The 20,730-nt window shown below is 45.2% G+C and overlaps 1 protein-coding gene across 1 annotated transcript in view; it reads right to left on the reverse strand.

Annotated features, from left to right (window-relative positions):
• The window catches only part of met (MET proto-oncogene, receptor tyrosine kinase), a 127,956-nt gene extending 107,660 nt beyond the window's left edge, over window positions 1-20,296 (reverse strand). The window contains exon 1 of the mRNA XM_078219876.1: window positions 20,020-20,296. The gene's annotated coding sequence lies outside the window, so the exon portion shown is untranslated. The remainder of the gene's footprint in view (window positions 1-20,019) is intronic.
• Between the last annotated feature and the right edge of the window lie 434 nt (window positions 20,297-20,730).

A 20,730-nucleotide genomic window follows, 5' to 3' on the forward strand; every position in this document is an offset into this window, starting at 1 on the left:
GTAGTAGTGCTACTGACTACTCTTGGTAAAATACCCCACCCAGAGTACATTTTGTGTCCTCGCTATCCTCTATGCTTCTTCCAAGTTTGTTTTCTTTATTCTTTCATGGAATGTAGTCATCGTTGGCAATGCCAACATGTGTTACCCATCCCTAATTGCCCTTGAATGAAGCAACTTGCTAGGCTATTGCAGAGGACAGTTCAGAGTCAACCACATTGCTGTAGGTCTGCAGAGACATGTTCAGAAAAGGACAGAGATTTCCTTCTCTAAGGGAATTAGTGAACCAGATGGATTTTCACAATTGATGGTCACCATTACCGAAATTAGTATTATATTCCACATTTATTAATTGGTTTAAATTTCAGCAGTTTCCATGGTGGGATTTGAACCAGTGTCCTCAAAGCATTAGTCTGGGCCTTTGGATTACTAGTCCTCTGAGTTACCATCTCCCCGAAGTGAGGTGGCATTCTACATTGAGAAGCATTGATTCATCAGCTGAGGGAGAGCAGTAGGGGGTGTTCAATAGAAGGTTTTCTTGCCCTAATGATCCTGAGTCTATGAGACTTCATGGGGTTTGGAGTCAATGCTGACGATTCCCAGGACCACTCTCTCATACCTATGAACCACTGTGCCTCCACCTCTGATGGGCAGGACATACCCAAGAATGGGTGATGGATGAATCTGGCTAAAGATATGATTCAATGAATAGAACAATGTCAGGCTGTGGGGAAAGTTCTCCCAATTTTGGCAGAAGTTATTGACTTAATGATTGATTTATTATTATTGTCACATGTATTGGGAAATAGATGTTAGTGAGAAAGACTTTGCAGGATTGACTGGGTAAGATGTGCCTTTGTAGTCTCCAGTGTCAGAGGTCAGTGCCGCCTGGTTTTAATTTGATTGTTTTATGGCTTGGGGGACCATTTCAGATGGCAGTTAAGAGTCAACCATGTTGCTGTGGATCTGGAGTTACAGATAGTTAAACCAGAAGATTTCCTTCTGTAAAAGGAACATGAGTGATCTGGACTTTTTTTTCCCCACAACAATCATAATATCCATTCATAGAAATCATAGAAATCATAGAAACCCTACAGTGCAGAAGGAGGCCATTCGGCCCATCGAGTCTGCACCGGCCACAATCCCACCCAGGCCCTACCCCCACATATTTACCCGCTAATCCCTCTAACCTACACATCCCAGGACTCTAAGGGGCAATTTTTAACCTGGCCAATCAACCTAACCCGCACATCTTTGGACTGCTTTACTGCTATTAGCTTTTTAATTCCAGATTTTATTTAATTAACTGAACTTAAACTCCAGGTCGGATTAGAATTACTTTCAACGGGTTTCAAATATATAACCACAAGAATACTGTAGCATACTGCCAGCATCTTCTGTCTTTGCAATGGAACTCCTCATTGCCGATGACATCCTCACCTTTGTATATTTTAACTATGTTTGAACTCTTTTATATTGCTCAACACTGGGTCCTTTTATCAAATCCCAGCTAACTTTATCTGTGGGTTGATGCCGACTGCGCAATACCCGTACGTCATAAGCAAACATCAGCCGCACAGGTCAAATACTATATAAAGGCAGTTCAAGTGTAACAGCTTGGTTCAACCTATCCAAATTACTAAGAGAGAAAATAGTTACACCCTTCACTCAAGTCCATTGCAACAATCTTTGGCACAAAAGGTATTAGTATGACAAACCAATTTTCAGGCTGGCACAAACAATTTATTCAGAGCAGCAAATAAAGAAATCTTTACATAGTTTGCAGGTGCAAACTTGCTTCTGGGATTAAAAGGTACAAGTTGCCAGTTGTAGAGGTTAAAAGCTAGTCACTTTTCCACTGACTGTGTTGTTTCATCTGCCTCCTTTGTTTAAACACATTCCACCTGTTCCAGCTGGGGTTATGAGAAATCGCCCTCATTTTTAAGGTGCTGTTTTGAGCTACTCTGGTTGCCAAAGGATTAAAATACTTACCCTCCTCCATCTAAGTAAATGCAGGCTCCAATACCTAGGCGAAGGTGAGGAGGGAGTGGGGCTAATTTTAGCAGCCAGGAATTACGTACATATGGATATCCTGCTGAATGTCACAGCAGGCCCTCATCTGATTAGCCGTTTCCTGTGGGCAGCCAGCTCGATTGAGAGGTGGCCAGTTGTCAGGTGGGCGGGCCTACAACTGAACAACCACAGCCAGGGATTTGAGTGAGGAAGTCAGTCAGCGACAGCAGAGGATTGGGGGTAGAGAAGACAGGATCACTGGGTAGAGCGAGCAATCATAAAGGAAATGGAGCGATGGTGTTGCAGAAATGGGATGGTGCAGCGAGGAGGAGAAATTGACGAGGAAGATGGACAATAGTGGGAGGGAAGGGTGCGATAGCAGGGAAAAGAGTGAGAAGGCCGGGGCTGGGGAGAGGGGTGTGGTGTTGGAGTGGGAACAAAGGCCGGTGGGGAGAGGAACAATGGCCAACGGTGGGGAAGAGAATGATAGCTGGGAGTGGGGGGAAGCAATGCCTTGAGTGGGTAGGCAAGGTTTGGAGAGGGAGCAATGTGTGTGGAAGTCTGGATCTATACTTGAAGGGGTTTGAAGGATAGGGGGATCTAATTGAAACTTACAGAATACTGAGAGGCCTAGATAGAGTGGACGTGGAGAGTGTGTTTCCACTAGTGGGAGACTGGAACTCGAGGGCACAACATCAGAGTGAAGGGACACTCCTTTAAAACTGAGATGAGGAAGAATTTCTTCAGCCAGAGGCTAGTGAATCTGTGGAACTCATCGCCGCAGAGGGCTGTGGAGGCCAGGTCATTGAGTGTCTTTAAGACAGAGATAGATAGGTTCATGATCAATAAGAGGATCAAGGGTTACGGGGAGAAAGCAGGACAATGGGGATGAGAATCATATCAGCCATGATTGAATGGCGGAGCAGACTTAATGGGCTGAATGGCCTAATTCTGTTCCTACATCTTATGGAAGTGGGGGTGGGGACAGAGGGAGAAATGGCAGTTGGGGAGTGATGTGGGGGGTTTTGGGATGAGCAAGGGCGATGGCAGGGGGCATCGAGAGGCCAGTGACCAGGGGCACGAGAGAGTGAAGGCCTAGAAAGAGGGGTCAATAGTGGAGGAAGAATGATTATGGGGCAGATGAAGCCCACATAGGAGAGTAATAGCAGTGGTAAGTGTGTGATTGTAGGGTAGAAAGAGATCGCAGGGGAGAAAGGGTAAAGAAGGCATGAGAGGAAAAGAGGGAGGAGAGACAGATTGTGGGAGAGGCAGAGACAATGAATCATCATCAAGCCATGGTGTGTGTATCGTCATCAGATAAAGAGAAAGCAGGTTAACTTTTCTTGGGGGTTGAGGTGCTGGGTGAGGGGGGGATGAAGGAGTCCTGTTCTTGCTGCTTCACAAGGCATGCTGGAACTGCATTTAACTGGTACACCTAAAGTTCTCAGCTTTCTTCAGTTGTTGGAGATCCTGAGCCCCAGAAGCCAAGCCCACAGCTATTAAAATCCCAATAACTGCAGAAGTCCGAGGCAAGCAGTCTCATTAACATTTAAAATTATATTTCGCCTCCTGAGAACAGGTTATTAGCGTGGTCCAAATCGACTCAGTTAAATTGGAAGCAAGCATATTCGTGGTGGGTTGATGTTCCCATTTTTTAAGAATTTAAGCCCCCTCTCTTCCCTCCCCTTCCCTCCCCAATCCTGGAAAGGTGCTGAGATTGCCCCCACAGAAGTTCATATATTGAGATTTTCAATGCATGTTTACAGCTGTACTTGCCAGAGATTTCCCTCTGGGATATCGGAACAAACATAAAAGGTTGCTGAAGCATCTCTGAAGTGATTTATCTACACATAATTGCTTCTCCCCTCACCCCTTTGAGCTGATGAGAAAATGGTCACTGGACACATCGTTCAAAAGATGAAAGATGCTGGCAATGTTTACGTCTCCTTCCTCTCTCAGCATCGTCCATAGGTACCCTGCAGACGATTTGAAACAAGTATATATTTCTGATTCATCTAGAGCCCAGAGGAAGGGATGTATACTCTTGTAAAAAATGTTTTCACTCCCTCGCACTTCAAACACTTTCACAAGTGCTGCTGAATTGGTGCAGTGCTGAATCTCTCTGACAATATACTGATGTCTCAATAAACCTGCAGCAAGTGGATAGGTCACCTATATGATTCCTCCCTCAGTGAAAGAGCCCAGCACATTAACCATAATGTTCAGGGATGACATTCTGCTATCAAAAATTACATAAAATTGCTTTCTAACTTTACTAGAATGCATGCGCCACATTAATGAAAAGAGATCGGTGTGATTTTCCAATGCAGCAATCTAATCGTGGTTTTGTCCATAATGGTATAACATGGTCTTGAAAATTCACTCCCTGATTTCATTACTTTCTGTCAATACTTTGAATAATCAAGTTGTACAGTTCTCTCGGAGGCCCACAACCTTTGCATTAATAAACTAATGTGAAGTGCTTCCGCTGCTGACGTGTATTAAAGGAGCTTTATCCTTAGATTATTAATTGCAGTGCCACTGACAGGCCAAATTCATAAAAACACGATTCTAAGTTAAGAAAACCCATTCAGTTCATCCAAGCTCATCCCCTCGCGTATTAACTTGCCCATCATAAACGAAACATTGGGGGAAGAGAAACAAATTCTAAGGGTTCACTCTTGCTAGGCTGGGTTTAAAGGTTATTTTAAAAGTTCTCCTTTGGGACAAACTGCAAATGGACTATTCTGTTCATTTCTCGCCTGGTTCCATTTCCGACAAGAGCTGCATCATAACAAGGTTTCAACATGATGTTCACTCGCAATTGATGCAAAAGCAGAAGACATGGCAGAACCTTTCCAAAACAGTAGACATCAGAGGAAGTTCTGTTCAGACTGTATAATACTCTGGTCAGACCACACCTCGAGTATCGTACGCAATTCTGATCACAGAGGTGGCATTTGAGCATGGAGGGCAGCACAAAGAATAGAGACACCATGTTGTTTCCCAGTCTTAGTTGTGAACTGAAGCAACTTGGGCTCTGTCTTAAAAGAAAATGTTTTGGGAGATACTCTTATAGGAGTACGCAAGACTATAAGTAAGATTTGAAAAGTTTTTTAGGTTGTGTCTCCAATTCTGGGCACCACATTTTTGGAAGGACATCAAGGCCCTGGAAAAGGTGCAGGATTTACCAGACCAGTGCCAAGAATGGATTACATCGAGAGACAAGAGAAACTGGGGTTCTTCTGCTTAGAGCAGAGAAGGGTGGAGGGAGATAGGAAGAGGCTTAATGGAGGTGTTCAAAATCTCAAGGGAGTGCAGCGAAGGTTTACCAGGCTGATTGTGGGGATGGCGGGACTGATGTATGAGAAGAGATTGACTAGGTTAGGATTGTTTTTGCTGGAGTTCAGATGAATGAAGGGGGGATCTCAAAGACTGTTATAAACTTCTAACAAGACTAGTCAGGGTAGCTACAGGGAGGATGTTACCAATGTTGAGGGAGCCCAGAACCAGGGGTCACAGTCTGAGGATTCGAGGAGACCATTTAGGACGGAGATGAAGAGACATTTCTTCACCCAAAGAGTGGTGAATTGATTACCACAGGAAGTAGTTGATGCCAAAACAGTGAATGCATTCAAGAGGCGGCTAGATATAACACTTGGGGCGAATGGGATCAAAGGTTATGGGGAAAAAGCATATTGAGTTGGATGATCAGCCATATTCATGATGAATGGCGGAGCAGGCACGAAGGGCCAAATGGCCTCCTCCTGCTCCTATCTTCTATGTTTCTGTGAAGGTTTTGATGGGAAGAAAATGCTTGCACTTTTTCAGACCTAACCTAATGATGTAAACCAGGCACTGGAATCCATTAGCCATGACCATACTTGGGTGACTGGGCAGTTGGAGAGAGCAGGTCGTGTGGTAATAGTGGATGCGTTAGTGATTATTTATCAAAACTCGTTGCATTCTGGGGTAGTGCCGGTTGATTGGAAAATGGCTAATGTTACGCCGCTGTTTAAAAAAGGAAGGAGACAAAAGGCGGGTAACTATAGGCCGGTCAGCTTAACGTCTGTAGTAGGGAAAATGCTGGAATCCATTATTAAAGAGGAGATAGCAGGGCATCTGGATAGAAATGGTTCGATCAATCAGACGCAGCATGGATTCATGAGGGGAAAGTCGTGCTTGACGAACATGTTGGATTTTTATGAAGATGTGACCAGGGCGGATGATGGAGGAGAACCGGTGGATGCGGTGTTTTTGGATTTCCAAAAGGCGTTTGATAAGGTGTCCCATAAAAGGCTGCTGAAGAAGATTAGGGCACACGGAGTTGGGGGTAGTGTGTTAAAGTGGATTGGGGACTGGCTATCCGACAGGAAGCAAAGAGTCGGAATAAATGGGTGTTTTTCCGGTTGGAGGAAGGTAACTAGTGGCGTGCCGCAGGGATCGGTACTCGGGCCGCAACTGTTTACCATTTATATAGATGATCTGGAGGAGGGGACGGAGTGTAGGGTAACGAAGTTTGCAGACGACACAAAGATAAGTGGAAAAGTGAATCGTGTGGAGGACGGAGAAGATCTGCAGAGAGATTTGGACAGGCTGAGTGAGTGGGCGAGGATATGGCAAATGGAGTATAACGTTGAGAAATGCGAGGTTATACACTTTGGAGGAAATAATAACAAATGGGATTACTATCTCAATGGAAACAAATTAAAACATGCTACCGTGCAAAGGGACCTGGGGGTCCTTGTGCATGAGACGCAAAAGGCCAGTCTGCAGGTACAACAGGTGATCAAGAAGGCAAATGGGATGTTGGCCTATATTGCGAGGGGGATAGAATATAAAAGCAGGGATGTCTTGATGCACCTGTACAGGGCATTGGTGAGGCCGCAGCTGGAATACTGTGTGCAGTATTGGTCCCCTTATATGAGGAAGGATATATTGGCATTGGAGGGAGTGCAGAGAAGGTTCACCAGGTTGATACCGGAGATGAGGGGTTTGGATTATGAGGAGAGGCTGAGGAGATTGGGTTTGTACTCGTTGGAGTTTAGAAGGATGAGGGGGGATCTTATGGAGACTTATAAGATAATGCGGGGGCTGGATAGGGTGGAGGCGGAGAGATTCTTTCCACTTAGTAAGGAAGTTAAAACTAGAGGACACAGCCTCAAAATAAAGGGGGGTCGGTTTAAGACAGAGTTGAGGAGGAACTTCTTCTCCCAGAGGGTGGTGAATCTCTGGAATTCTCTGCCCACTGAGGTGGTGGAGGCTACCTCGCTGAATATGTTTAAAGCGCGGATGGATGGATTCCTGATCGGTAAGGGAATTAAGGGTTATGGGGATCAGGCGGGTAAGTGGTACTGATCCACGTCAGATCAGCCATGATCTTATTGAATGGCGGGGCAGGCTCGAGGGGCTAGATGGCCTACTCCTGCTCCTATTTCTTATGTTCTTATGTTCTTATGTGTGACAAGACAGCTAACTCTTGTGTTTTTAAGCACCTGTTTTCTCTGCAGACCAGCAAAAACAAATGAGACGCTGAAGAAGCAAGGTCCATGTGTGGGCCTTTCTCTCCACCCACTTCCACAAGTTTGAACCCTGTATGCTATTTGACTATTCATGTGCTGCAGACAGAGATATTAAAAAGACCTCAGTTGAGCAGTTGCAGTCTCTGGAAGAAGCATTAAATCGGCCTATAACATCTTCATCATTTTGATGCCAAACCCAGAAGGCTCGTCCAGTTCAGCCTGAAGGCAGCTAAATCACCAACCATCAAGAACCATATATCCTTTAACTTCACTGGACTTTAAGTTGCTTAATCTATCCTCCCACTTCATAACCTATTTGTGTGTGTGTTTACTTTTGAGTGTGTGTGTGTATGTATGCTTGTGCCTGCCGGAGTGTTTTTATTATTTTACTTACAACAGGTTAAATTCACTAACGGCTTCAACAGCAGCCTTCCCCATGCCTGCATAGCTACAGTGCAGAGGGGATGGAATCCAGCTGGAAGGAGACAGGAAGGAGACAAGGCCCCCATCCTCCTCCTCCCCTTTCTCCCTCCTCTCCCCTTCCTCCCCCTCTCCTTGCTCCCCCATTGCTTCCCCTGCTCCCCATCCCCCCTTTCTCCCCCTTTCCCCTCCCCTTGCTCCCCCCTCCTGTCCACTCCCCTTCCTCTCCCCCGGTGAGAGTGGAAACCTGGAAGAGAGGAGGTGGGTGCAGCCATCCCAGGTTTCCTCTCCATTCCTGTGGTTGCTGAAGCCTCAACCAAGTTTCGGAGAGCCTTTATCATGGTTCCAAGAGTCAGAAATCTTTCCTTTGACAGATCCAGTGCATCATCCCACCTTCGCTCCTTGTCCAACCCTGGGGCAGGATGCTAATGCCCTTGGTCTGGGAACGAGACTCAGCTAAGTCCAGCAATTAGTAAACTGGATATCTGACCCAAAAACGTCTCTGCTGGAACAGGGGGACCAAAATGCAGAAGATTGTTTCCAATAATTCTCGAGACATGTAAAATGCCTGGCAACCTACCATCACCTCTTTCCACTCGTACCCAAAGTAAAGGTGTAGGAATCCATTCAATATCTTGTGTATATGAAGAACTTCCTGAAATCAGTCCCAAATTTGCTTTTATTAGCTTAAACATTTGGCCCCTTATTCTACTCTCTCTGTTTAATTCAATTATCTGAATTAAGCTTTGTGATACTGTTTGCTGTCATATTTAACTCATAGTTCACACCTCAGACACATTAGGCTGAAGTTTCCTGCAGGTCTCTGGAACTCAAACTTTGGGATCAAATGGGAACCAGAGCTTGTACTTTACAGCAGCAGGCCAGCCACCTAATTGGCTGCCTCTGACCTCGCTGTACGATTAGGCACTGGGGGTAGGGTGTAGTACAGCTCTTTATGCTGCCAGCCCAGTCAGAGGTCAGGGATTGAGAAGATGCCTAAGCGTATAGACGTCATTGGAGAGGTAAGATAAAAGCTCTGAGGGGCTAAGTGAGTAAGCCCCTCTGATCAGAGATGAAACATTTCTGAATGGCTTGTTGGAACACTGGGGGTGGTTTTTCTTACCCGCAGTCCCCTTCTTGGCTCGGATAGCTTCTCCAGACTACAAAGGAGGCCACATCCACGGAATTGGTAGATGCTTCATCGGTCATCTAAATCGCTCCTAATTTGCCTGTCTCTATTCACTGGGCAGTTGATCCGGGTTTCTGCCCAACCCTGGCAACATTACTCATCGTGGCGTGGCTCACCAATATTCTCCTGGCTTCCCGGCTCCATTTCCCCTACCCAAGGCCAGGGAAAATCCTGCCCCTTCATTCAAGGCTGTGAAATACGAGTTTCTGCGGCCTTTCCTCAATTCAGACCTCTCACACTTGGGATTGGTCTTCTGGCACAACTACCTCCAGCTTAAATGTTCCGCGTGCGCCGAGGTGATCAAAATTAGACACAGTACTCAAAGAATGGTCTAATCAGCACATTACACTGTGTCATCTCAATTTACTTAGCTTGATGCTTTGGCATTCAATCAGTTTGGTTGATAACTTCTTTGTTTGGCATTTTGATCTTGAGTCTATTAAGACTTCACTGTCTCTTTCATTCCATCATTTATTATTCTGACACAATTCATGGAGTATTCGTGTTGCCAATTAGTCAACCCTACTTTACACTTGCCTGCAAATAATTTCACTCATCTTTGATCTGCCTACAGACATATTTTCTCCAGCCCTTTCTGTAATTTCTGAGAAGATTAAATCAAAAGTGACCTTATGAACCCATCATTCTTTTATGTTTTACCACTTATTGAAAGGTTAAGTATTACATTCCTAATATGCATTTTGTCTGGTTCAGAATGCTTTTGATACAGCCCAATATTACTGGAACCTCTCCCCACAATGACTCAGATGATTAGAAATTTTCTTACAATATCCTGACCAGTGAAAACTTGTCTCTGTACATCCTTAAGCACTGACTTTGATTCCATATCTCCTGCAGCCACAATAATATCCATTCATAATCTTGCCACTTGCATTGGAATGGATTGCCAACAATGTAATTAGACAGGCTGCACCCATCATTTCGAAAGGCTCCTTTTTTTTGTCTATCTTTTAAATTATCAGAAGATTTCCCCAGTCAGGTACGTACAGCAATAACTGTAACAAAGCCCTTTTCTTTAGCCACATTTATACATTGTTCTTTGACAAGAGTATTCATTATCATAGAATCATAGAAAGCCTGCAGTGCAGAAGGAGGCCATTCAGCCCATTGAGACTGCACCGACAACAATCCCACCCAGGCCCTATCCCTGTAACCCCAGGTACTTAGCCTGCTACTCCCCTGACACGAAGAGGAATTTAGCATGGCCATTCTGCCTAACCTGCACAACAGGAGGAAACCGGAGCACCCGGAGGAAACCCATGCAGACACGGGAGAACATGCAAACTCCACACAGACAGTCACCCGAGGCCGGAATTGAACCCAGGATCCTGGCATTGAGAGGCAGCAGTGCTAAGCACGGTGCCACCGTGGCGCTCCAGGACTGTGAGCAAACAGTACAACATTGCAACCGATATTTTTCCAATGGACTGCATACCTGGTGTGCCAGAAATTATAGTTCATTGAGATATAGAGATCCGTGATTAATTTAGCTGTGTTTGAAATATGGCATTACTGTTATAAAATGGTAACCCGTGTCAATTGGCACAAAGTGCAATTACTACACCAAATGATGGTTCTCTGCTTAGAATTCAATTTCTGCGTCTTTTTTTCATAGAAATAATATACTATTACTATGTGGGGCTGCATGGTGGCAGAATGGTTAGCTCTGCTGCTTCACAGCGCCAGGGACCCAGGTTCAGTTCTGGCCTTGGGTGACTATCTGTGTGGAGTTTGCATGTTCTCTCCGAGTCTGTGTAGGTTTTCCTCCGGGTGGCACCGGTTTCCTCCCACACTCCAACAATGTGTGGGTTAGGTTGATTGGCCATGATAAATTGCCCTCCAGTGTCAGGGGGATTAGGAGGATATGTGGGGTTACGAGGATAAGATCTGAGTGGGATTGTTGTTGGTGCAGGCTTGATGGGCTGAATGGCCTTCTTCTGCACTGTAGGGATTCTATGATTCTACACTAATTCTGCAATAATTTACTGTGCGTCTTAAGTCCATGTCATCCATGAATTCAATCGATCCACCACAAGTCCCCCAGGTTTCATTGGAATAAGTTACAAACCCCGAAACCAAACAAGAAAAATAAACACACTTCCTCTGCAATGACCAGGTCTGAACTATAGTGTAAATAGATTGCATGCTGATTTTCTGACAAACTAGGTATTTACACTACTCGTGGACTCGATGTCTTAACAGATTGTTGACTTTATCATCCATGCCATGCATTTCCTGGCAGCGTACACGAGTTGAAAAACAACAACAAAACTTGTGTTTAATATCGTAAAGGTGCTTCACAGGAGCTCTCCACATCTGTGCTCCTGAAAACCTTCCACTTTTACAAAGTCTTTGCTTGCCTGTCGTAATATGCTCTTACGTGACTCGGTATAAAATTTTGTTTGAGAATGATGTAAAGCACCATAGGATTTTTATTTTAACCATGTTACAGGTGCTATAGAAATGCAAATTGTTGTTTTTGCTTCTGTTACTTCAGAATCAATGACGTCACTGTTCCCCCGGCTAAATTCACATCGTCTACCTTACATAATCTTCAGCTAGCTGAAAGCTAACCTACACCAAGTCCTTTCCATCCATCACTTGTGCGCTCACTGACCTACTTCGACTCCCAGTCCACCAACATCAATATAATGTTCTCATCCTGGTGGCCTTACCTCCCCCAGTCTTTATAACCTCCTCCAGCCCTGTGTTACTCACAAAGAGTTGTGTTCCTCTGACAGTGACCTTTTCTACATCCCCATTCTCTTCATACCACCACTGATGGCCATGTTTTTAACCATTTAGGTCCAAGATTCTGGAATTCCCTCCCTAAACTCTCCATCACTTCCCTCTCCTTCAAGATGTTCTTTATCACTGAAATAACTCCTCAGAGGCCGGTGTCCCTTCACCAGATTCCCTTTATTTGCAAACTTATCCCCCCTCCTAAGAGTGTTTCAGGTACAAAGTCAGAATCCGGAGTGTCAGTAGCCCTGACACTCAGGTGAGACTCCCTGATAGGGCAGGCAATCATTACCTCAATCAGGGAGCTCATACTCCAAGAGGCCCATCTCAATGGGCCTTGTTGAGGTCATTACAGTAACCTAACTCTGATCAAACCTTTTGCCACACATTCTAATATTGCCTCCTTTGTCTCAGTGTCAATTTTTGACTGATTTTGCTCCTGTGAAGTCCTTTGAGACATTTTCCTTTGTTAAAAGTGCTTTATAAATGTAGAAAATTAATAACATGGACAAGCATATGGTTCATGAACCACTGTCAATACTTAGTCCAATTCAGCTTTGAACTGTACAAATAGGAGAGCACTATTAATAAATGCAAAGTAATATCAAAAGTGTAGTTGGGAACCTGATAATTAATTTATCTACATTGGTGCACACTTGTTATAAAGGGAAATTACCAAAAAGGAGTTTGACAAAAAGTGGTGGATTACTGAAAGTGACAGCTGGAATACATTTTAAATAAGTAACTTGAATACTATTGACTTGAAGCAAAAGAAGATAATCCATGATATTACCATTAAGTCCATAATGTTTTTAGTTAGTTATAAAATGTTCCTATTCCTATCATAATTTGAAAAGATATAACTGTTTTGTATCCTGTAACAGAAAGAGATGCAGCTATCCATAGCGAGGCAGGAGGCCCTCCAGACAAACTCCAACACAGTACTGGGATTGCTGAGGCACTGCCTCAGGGGAGTGGCAGTGCAAACCAGTTGTCCTCTCTCAGGATGACAGTAATTGTCCTCCCACCACTGTCACTCTGCCAGTGTCCATGCTGTTGCCAGCCAGCGCATCACTCTGCCAGGGTCCATGCTGTTGCCAGCCATCCATCCAGTGCCAAACTGATGCAATCTGAAGCCGGGCTCAGAAGGCAGAGCTTTTTGAGGTCAGCATGCAGGATCATCTGCAGTCTCTCGCAGTCAAAGTCATCAGCCTTGCCCCAGCAATGTTGCAGCCAATGGGGGAAGTAGCACTCCGGCACTAGGCCAGGCAGCGGCACATTGAAGGCACGAAGGAAATATGAAAGGGTAAATGGTTGTCATTGATATGCAATTTGGCATAGTTTGATTCATAGGTTTGGTTCAAAATGTTTTTCTATTTTTGTGTTGTGGCTGAACAGTTGCTGTGCCATTCAGTAACCGGGGGAAGGTAAGATGGTGAGCTGCAGCTGAATAGGAATTTGGGGATGTGCTCATTGTTATTGCAGTCAGATGAGTTGCTCACCTCCAGCCCGGCCAGAAAGTGGTTGTGTTGGTCGTCTCCCCGCATCTTCCTCCTCTTCCTCTGCCTCAGCTGGTCACTATATACCTGATAACAGGGCTGTGCCCTTATAATAGCCAGATTATGTAGCGTGCATTGCACAGACCACCACGAATCTTGATATGAGCTCTGTTGAGTACTGAGTACTCCTTCAGAGTGATCCTGAGTGTGAAATGCTGTTTAACCACCCTCAAGATCGCTCTACCACTGCATGGCTTTTGTTATATGCAAGCTGCCACGTGTGCAAGGGCTGCACACTGGAGCCACGAACCATGTTATCAAAGGATAGTCCTTTTCAATGAGTAGCCACCTTCTGGTTTGCCTTGGTGGCTGAAGTGCAGAATGGAAGCATCACCTCTGGATACCAGGCACTGACCTGAATGACACACTGCATTGATCGCCTACCAACTGGGTGTTGATGGAGTGGAATTCCTTTTTGATTGTGGGCTATCTCGGAGTTGACATGCAGCAACTGCAAAGCAACGTGCACGCAGTCAATGGCACCCTGCACCATTTGGAAGCCTGCACTCCTCAAGAATCATATGCTCACTTCAACTGCTTCTCTCTGGCAAGAGAGTATGAAATGTATTTAGCTCTCATGGAATACAGAACCTTAGTGACCTCCTTTATGGAACAGTGGATGGCAGACTGGGAGTTGTTGCAAATATTGCCCACCACAGTCTGGAAGAAGATGCTTTAAAAGGTTTATGTCAACTGACACTTCTGCAGCCACCGCTAATGCCCCTTTGCACGACTTTGTTCATGTAACAGGTGACAGACTTCAGTCATCCACGGACATCCTTAATTAAGCGGAGATATCTAATTGTTCCTTGGTGACTTCAGGTATGAGAGTTTTGCCCTGAACAGATATGGCCTCCTGCTGAAAACCCTTTCCACCGCCTCCTCCTCCCTCCTCCAGCAGTTTGTCTCTTCTTCCCCTCATTGTCTAAATCGTATTGCAAGCCAAGTAAATTACTGCACCCATCTCTGAAATCAAATGCCTTGTGCAGAATCCTTGAAGACAGGACAAAGTTTCATGTCACTTGACACCCCACTATGTGTAGAATCATAGAATAGAATCATAGAATAGAATCATAGAATCCCTACAGCGCAGAAGGAGGCCATTCGACCCATCGAACCTGCACCGAAACTATCCCGCCCAGGCCCTACCCCGCAACCCCCACGTATTTACCCTGCTAGTTCCCCTGACCCTAAGGGGCAATTTAGCATTGCCAATCAACATAACTCGCATATCTTTGGAGCGTGGGAGGGAACCAGAGCAGACACAGGGAGAACATGACAACTCCACACAGAGTCACCCAAGGCTGGAATTGAGTCCCTTGTGCTGTAAGGCAGCAGTGCTAACCACTGCGCCACCATGCAGTCCGTAATCTTCAGCAACTTTAAACCACCCTAAAAACCACTAAGCACTTCTACAATCATAGCAAGAATCAATATTGTTGATGATTGCTGTAAATAATGGTGATGAGGCAGGGATGTGGGTCCCTCCCACTGCTGAACATGTGCTCAGCTGTGCAAGGTTAAGAGGGGGCATTAGCTTGGCATGTTGAGCTCCTGCATAGCAGTGCCGGCATGACATCATGTCCTTCTTACTCTGTATACCTCCAGAGGACACACTTCGGCAAATGCTACAGCAAAATGGTGTCAGGCGCAGTGAGCACCAGAAATAGACTAGAATCATATAATCCCTATAGTGCAGAAGGAGCCCATCAAACCTGCACCAAAACTATCCCACCCAGGACCTATCCCCGTAACCCCACATATTTACCCTGCTAGACCCCCTGACATAAACAATATCATTGTTTTGAAAGTCATTTTGGAAGCAAAACTGCACTTGTAATGCTGATAAGCCCAGTAATACAGAGCTGGATTTTGCAGCCATACTCTTCTTCTCTCACAGAATTCTGGATTAGACAGTTGAAACTGACTGAATACAAACAAAGGAATGACCAAGGTAAACTGTCCCTCCTCATTCCCCTTCATTTGTCTGCAGCCTTTGGCACAGGTGGCCATAAAATTCTACCCCAACTTCAAGATGAGATTGCACTTGCTTGATTTTATTTGTATCTACCAATTGTAAACAGAGAGTAATCTGAAACGGCTTCTCTTCTCACTCCTGCACTATTACCTTTGGTGTTCCCTAAGGATCCATCCTTGACCCGCTCCCATTTCTCAGCTACATGCTGCCTGTCAGCAACATCATTCAAAAGCTGCTTCCATATATACACTGACAGTACCTAGCTCCACCTCTCCACAACTCTACTGACCTCTCCTTCTCCAAATTATCAGTTTGTCTAACACTCAGTACTGGATGAGCAGACATTTCCCCCTGTTCAATGTTTGGAAGGTAGAAACCATTGTTTATTGGTCCAGCTCATAAACTCTGTTTCTTTGCGGATGACTTCAACTATCTCCTTGTCAAATCTCTGAAACTGAACCAGATTGTTTGCAACCTTGGTGTTACTTCTGACCTCCAGATGATCTTCCCCCCAACACATCTGCACCATTGCTAACATCACCTAACTCCACCTCCATAACATTGCCCAAATGTGCCCCTGTCTCAGTTCATCTGCTGCTGAAACTCTCATCCATGCCTTAGTTACCTCTAGACTTGACTAATCCAACACATTCTTGGCTGGCCTCCCAGCTTTCACCCTCCATTAATTTAAATGGGTCAATAACCTTGTTGCCCATATTCTGACTTACACCAAGTCCTGTTCACCTACTGAGCATCATGCCTGTGCTTGCTAACCTCCATTGGGTCTTGGTTAAGCAGTGTATAGATTTTAAAATTCCCATCCTTGTTTCCAAATCCCTCCATGGCCTTGCCCCTCCCAATCTCTGCAATATCCTCCAGATTTAAACTCAGAGATATCAGCACTTCTCCAATTCCTGTCACGTACAGAATCATAAATGGTCACATCACAGAAGGATAATATGTTGTTCATATTGGTTCTCTTGGAATATCAACTCAGCTGGTCTCACTCTCCTGCCTTCACCCCTTCGTCTTGCATTTTTTTTCCTTTGATGAGTATCCAACTCCCTTTGAATACCACAGTTGATTCTGCACCAACGACATTCTCAGTACGTGCATTCCAGATCCTAAATACCAAAAGAGAAAATGCTGGAAAATCTCAGCAGGACTGGCAGCATCTGTGAGGAGAGAAAAGATCTGACGTTTCGAGTCCATATGACCCTTTGTCAAAACTGGGTGGATGGGGGGGCGGGGAAAGAGGTATATGGAAATCCTGTTGGAGAGAAGAGCAGTACTTCTTCAGGGTAGGCATTCCTGGAAGAGAAGTGGCAGTGAGTTAAACACTGGATAAAAGCAAATTACTGGCAGTAATTTCATCTGCAGTAATTTGCTTTGATCCAGACCCTAAATACGTGCTGTGTAAATAAGTTTTCCTCATGTCGCCCTTGTTTCCCTTGCCAAACATGTTACATTGGCGTCTTTGTGCATATTTCAAATTTTAATCACTCCACCACAAGTGGCCAATGCTTCAGCTTGCTGAGGCTCTAAGTTTTGGAAATCCCTTCTTGAGCCTGGGTTCAAAGGTAGCATTCCCACATCTGAGTTGGAAAGTTATGAGTTTGCGTCCCATTCCAGACAACACTGGACAGTTGAAACAAAAGCTCTTCACTCTAAATACTGGCATCCAGCCAAATGCGAATAGATCAGGCTCCCTTGCTGACACTATCCTGGCGAGCAGGCAGCCCAAGTTTAGAGTTCCAGCATCTGAATACTGAATTGGCATTAGGTACGATACTCGCTTTCAATGGAAGGGAAATAATGGCCTCACCCTTTGCATCTAGTCCATTGTCCTGGTGAGGAGATGGGAGTCAAACTAAAAATTTTACCACATGAAAAGGATTTAGTTACAAGTCTCATACAAAATATGATCTACTGAATTTACAAACGAAAGGGAAGAAATTAGTTGCTTCATGTGCACTCAAGGGAAGAAGTATTAAGGAACATAGGAACGGGAGTAGGCCATTTGAGGCCACTCCGCCATTCAATAAGATCATGGCTGATCTGTGGCCTAACTCCATGCACCTGCCCTAGGCCTAGGAGCATAGAAGCCAGTTGTATTTGTCAATAACTTCTCATTCTTTTTTTAAAATTAAAGTACTGAAACCTACAATCTGGCAGGCTGTAACACGAATATTCCTTCCATCAACTTGTCTATCAGCTGAAATGGCGGTTAGACTAATATGAAGATATTATGGAATGGTCTCTCACAATCTTTACATTGAGGGACCTGTACCCACCAGATATGAATATGTCTCTGATTGTCAATGAAATATTCTGTGCCAGAGCTCAGTTCTCCAATTGCTACAACTGTCAGGATCAGTATTTAAATCCTACAGTTTCTGCAGGCAGGGAATCTCCCATTAAACCAAAGGCTTGTTTTGGTATCCAGCTGTAGTAGTTACCATTGCCCTGGGTGAGAACAACTAATTCAGCAAAGTTCAGGGGCCCAATTCTCCCTTCGCAACGCGCTAGTTTTTGGCGTCTCGGGTTGGGAGATGCAGGTGTTGGCCATTTCTCGGGATTCACGCATGCGTTCCTGATGCATGCGCGTCTCCCACAGCGGGACATCAGGTGCAGTTGAGACCGCGCTGGAAACCGGCGGGAAGACCAGGTAATTTTAATCTATTTTTAACCTATTTTAAAAGTCCCAGGCCTGATAGCATCTCCCACCCCACCAGGAGTATTTCACTCCGGCGGGGTTTAGAGTAGCTTCCCACTTTCGGGGAACTAGAGGGAGACCCCACTGGAGTGAAAGGGGGGCAATCGGACCCCCCCCCAGGGGTCAGGCAGCAGAAGAGGTGGAGCCCCCTGGGCATGGGCACCCTGGCAGTGCCAGCCTGTGGGTGGCCCGGGCTGGCCGGTGGTCGAGCTGGCTAGCAAAGTACAATCTGGCAGTTCAGGGCCACTGCGCATGTGCAGAGGCCCGGAACTGTCTGACTCTGGTGTGAATAGGCCCCGCCCCCAAGCTTTTAATGATATTCACAATTGTGACCTCTGTATTGTACAGAGTGTGGGAGATTCGAGTCTGAATTCCCACTGAAAAAGCAATCCTGATTCACACCATTTTTCCTGCAATTCAGCACTTAGAATTTTTTTGGGGAGAATCGCCTCCCAAGGACTAAACTGGTAACCTTCTGGTACATATGGCTGGCTGATCTCCAAACCATGGCTGACCCAACCAGTAGTGATGGGTATGCTTACCATTGGCAAGTAATCTAACAGCCCGAGGAGTAAACAAGCAGATACGTTGCTGCTATTGTGCAAGGATCATACATGTTGCAGCACAGAGGCAGAAGAGAGATTGACAGGGAATCTATTGTCCCCCCCCCCATTGAAAACAATCTTGTTTCTCGCTGATCTTTTATTTTCAGAAACCAATTCCTGCGCTCAAGATTTGCATATCAAATCTCTGCAAGATTCAGACAAGCTTTGCTTGCCACCAAATTCACATGTCCTTCCTACAGTGACACACTCTTAACTCAGTCCAGAAAGCAGTTTGCAAGAGCCAAGTTTGCCAAAGAGGCTACTGCTGAAGTTTGATCAGATGAACCACACTCACAAGGTATGGCTAGCTGCTGAAACTCTTTGTGAGTGTAGCCAGACTGATAATTAATCCCTCAGTGCTAAGCAGTACTGTGGCCCTGATAACTGTTCTCTTTGTGTATGTGTGCGTGAAATAGAATCATAGAAACCTACAGTGCAGAAGGAGACCATTTGGCCCATCGAGCCTGCATCGACCACAATCCTACCCAGGCCCTATCCCCATAATCCCATGCATTTACTCTAGTTAGTCCCCCTGCCACTCAGGGGCAATTTAGCATGGCCAATCCACCTAACCCCGCACATCTTTGGAATGTGGGAGGAAACCGGAGCACCCAGAGGAAACCCACGCAGGCACGGGGAGAATATGCAAACTCCACACAGTTTCTGTGTCAGTTCCAGTCGCACATGGTGGGGGGCGGGGGCTGTAAAGTGTTGCACAATCCTACCCAGCATAAATTTATTTTTAAAGAGCTAATTGAAATCATTTATCCTAGGCATACCAAATAAAATGAATTGTCTCTTTTGGGGGCGGGGGGACCTCACTTTCAAACCTGTATAAATAAGGAAATAAAACCAGCTTCTTCAGGGCAGGGAGATGTATCGATCAAATGACTGGCACCAAATCCCCACTGTACCAAATCTTTTCTTAACACTTTCCCTGTAGTCTCCACAGAATGGATGCAGGAAAATGAATCATACATAGTGTGCTCATGATCTCATTCCACCACAACTGACTCTTCATTTGTAACAGTTGGTGCAAAATAAAATTATCATCTACAGCTCGTTTGAAATTTAGCAGAACAAAAACCAAAATAACAAAAAAAAAACAAGTATTGGAGTGCATAATTAATCCAACCTGAACTCTCTCGCATATACACACACACACACATTGGCAATGAATGATTTCAGGGTGAAAAGCTGTCCGATTATAAATTGGTCATTGCTCACATTGGCGTGGAGTTAAAACGAAACACATACCTGAGTGTGTCCTGAAATCAAAGCCAGGATCCTTCTCCTTGTCAGACCCCCAGACAGCGCTTCTCATTCCAGTACACACTCCGCATTCCTCTCCCCTCCGCCGGATTTCAGTCAATAAATGCTGTAACAAATGCTTTACAACTAAACAGCTTTCTCTCCGTGTTAGATATTGCAGCCTCTCCACGGTGATCAGTGCTAAGTCTGACTTTCTTTAATCCTCACTGCCCACAAGTAGCAGGCTCCTGCTCCACAGGTGAGCCTCCCTCCTCCCGCCGCCAGGGATGGCGAAACACAATGTTAAAGATTCTCTCGGTGAAACCGAGTGCAAATGCCAGGCTGTGAGTTTCAACATGAATAACCTGCTGCTCCTGACGCAGCCGCTCATAAACTCTGAGCGGATTCGCTCCTCCTCCAGGAAGTGTTAATATAACAAGGTGTACAGCTCTGCAACCCCATTCCCAGAGCTGTGCCCAGCCAGACTTTATCTCATCAATTGTCTGATCCTCATCGAGTCGGATCTGCGGCTAGCAACCTAATCTTACTGCGAGAACAGTAAAGATGTGGAGATGCCGGCGTTGGACTGGGGTAAACACAGTAAGAAGTTTAACAACACCAGGTTAAAGTCCAACAGGTTTATTTGGTAGCAAAAGCCACACTTTTTACAACTAAACAGCTTTCTCTCCGTGTTAGATATTGCAGCCTCTCCACGGT

The sequence above is a fragment of the Mustelus asterias genome, chromosome 9 (assembly GCF_964213995.1).
Source record: "Mustelus asterias chromosome 9, sMusAst1.hap1.1, whole genome shotgun sequence".
In the NCBI taxonomy this organism is placed as follows: Eukaryota; Metazoa; Chordata; class Chondrichthyes; order Carcharhiniformes; family Triakidae; genus Mustelus; species Mustelus asterias.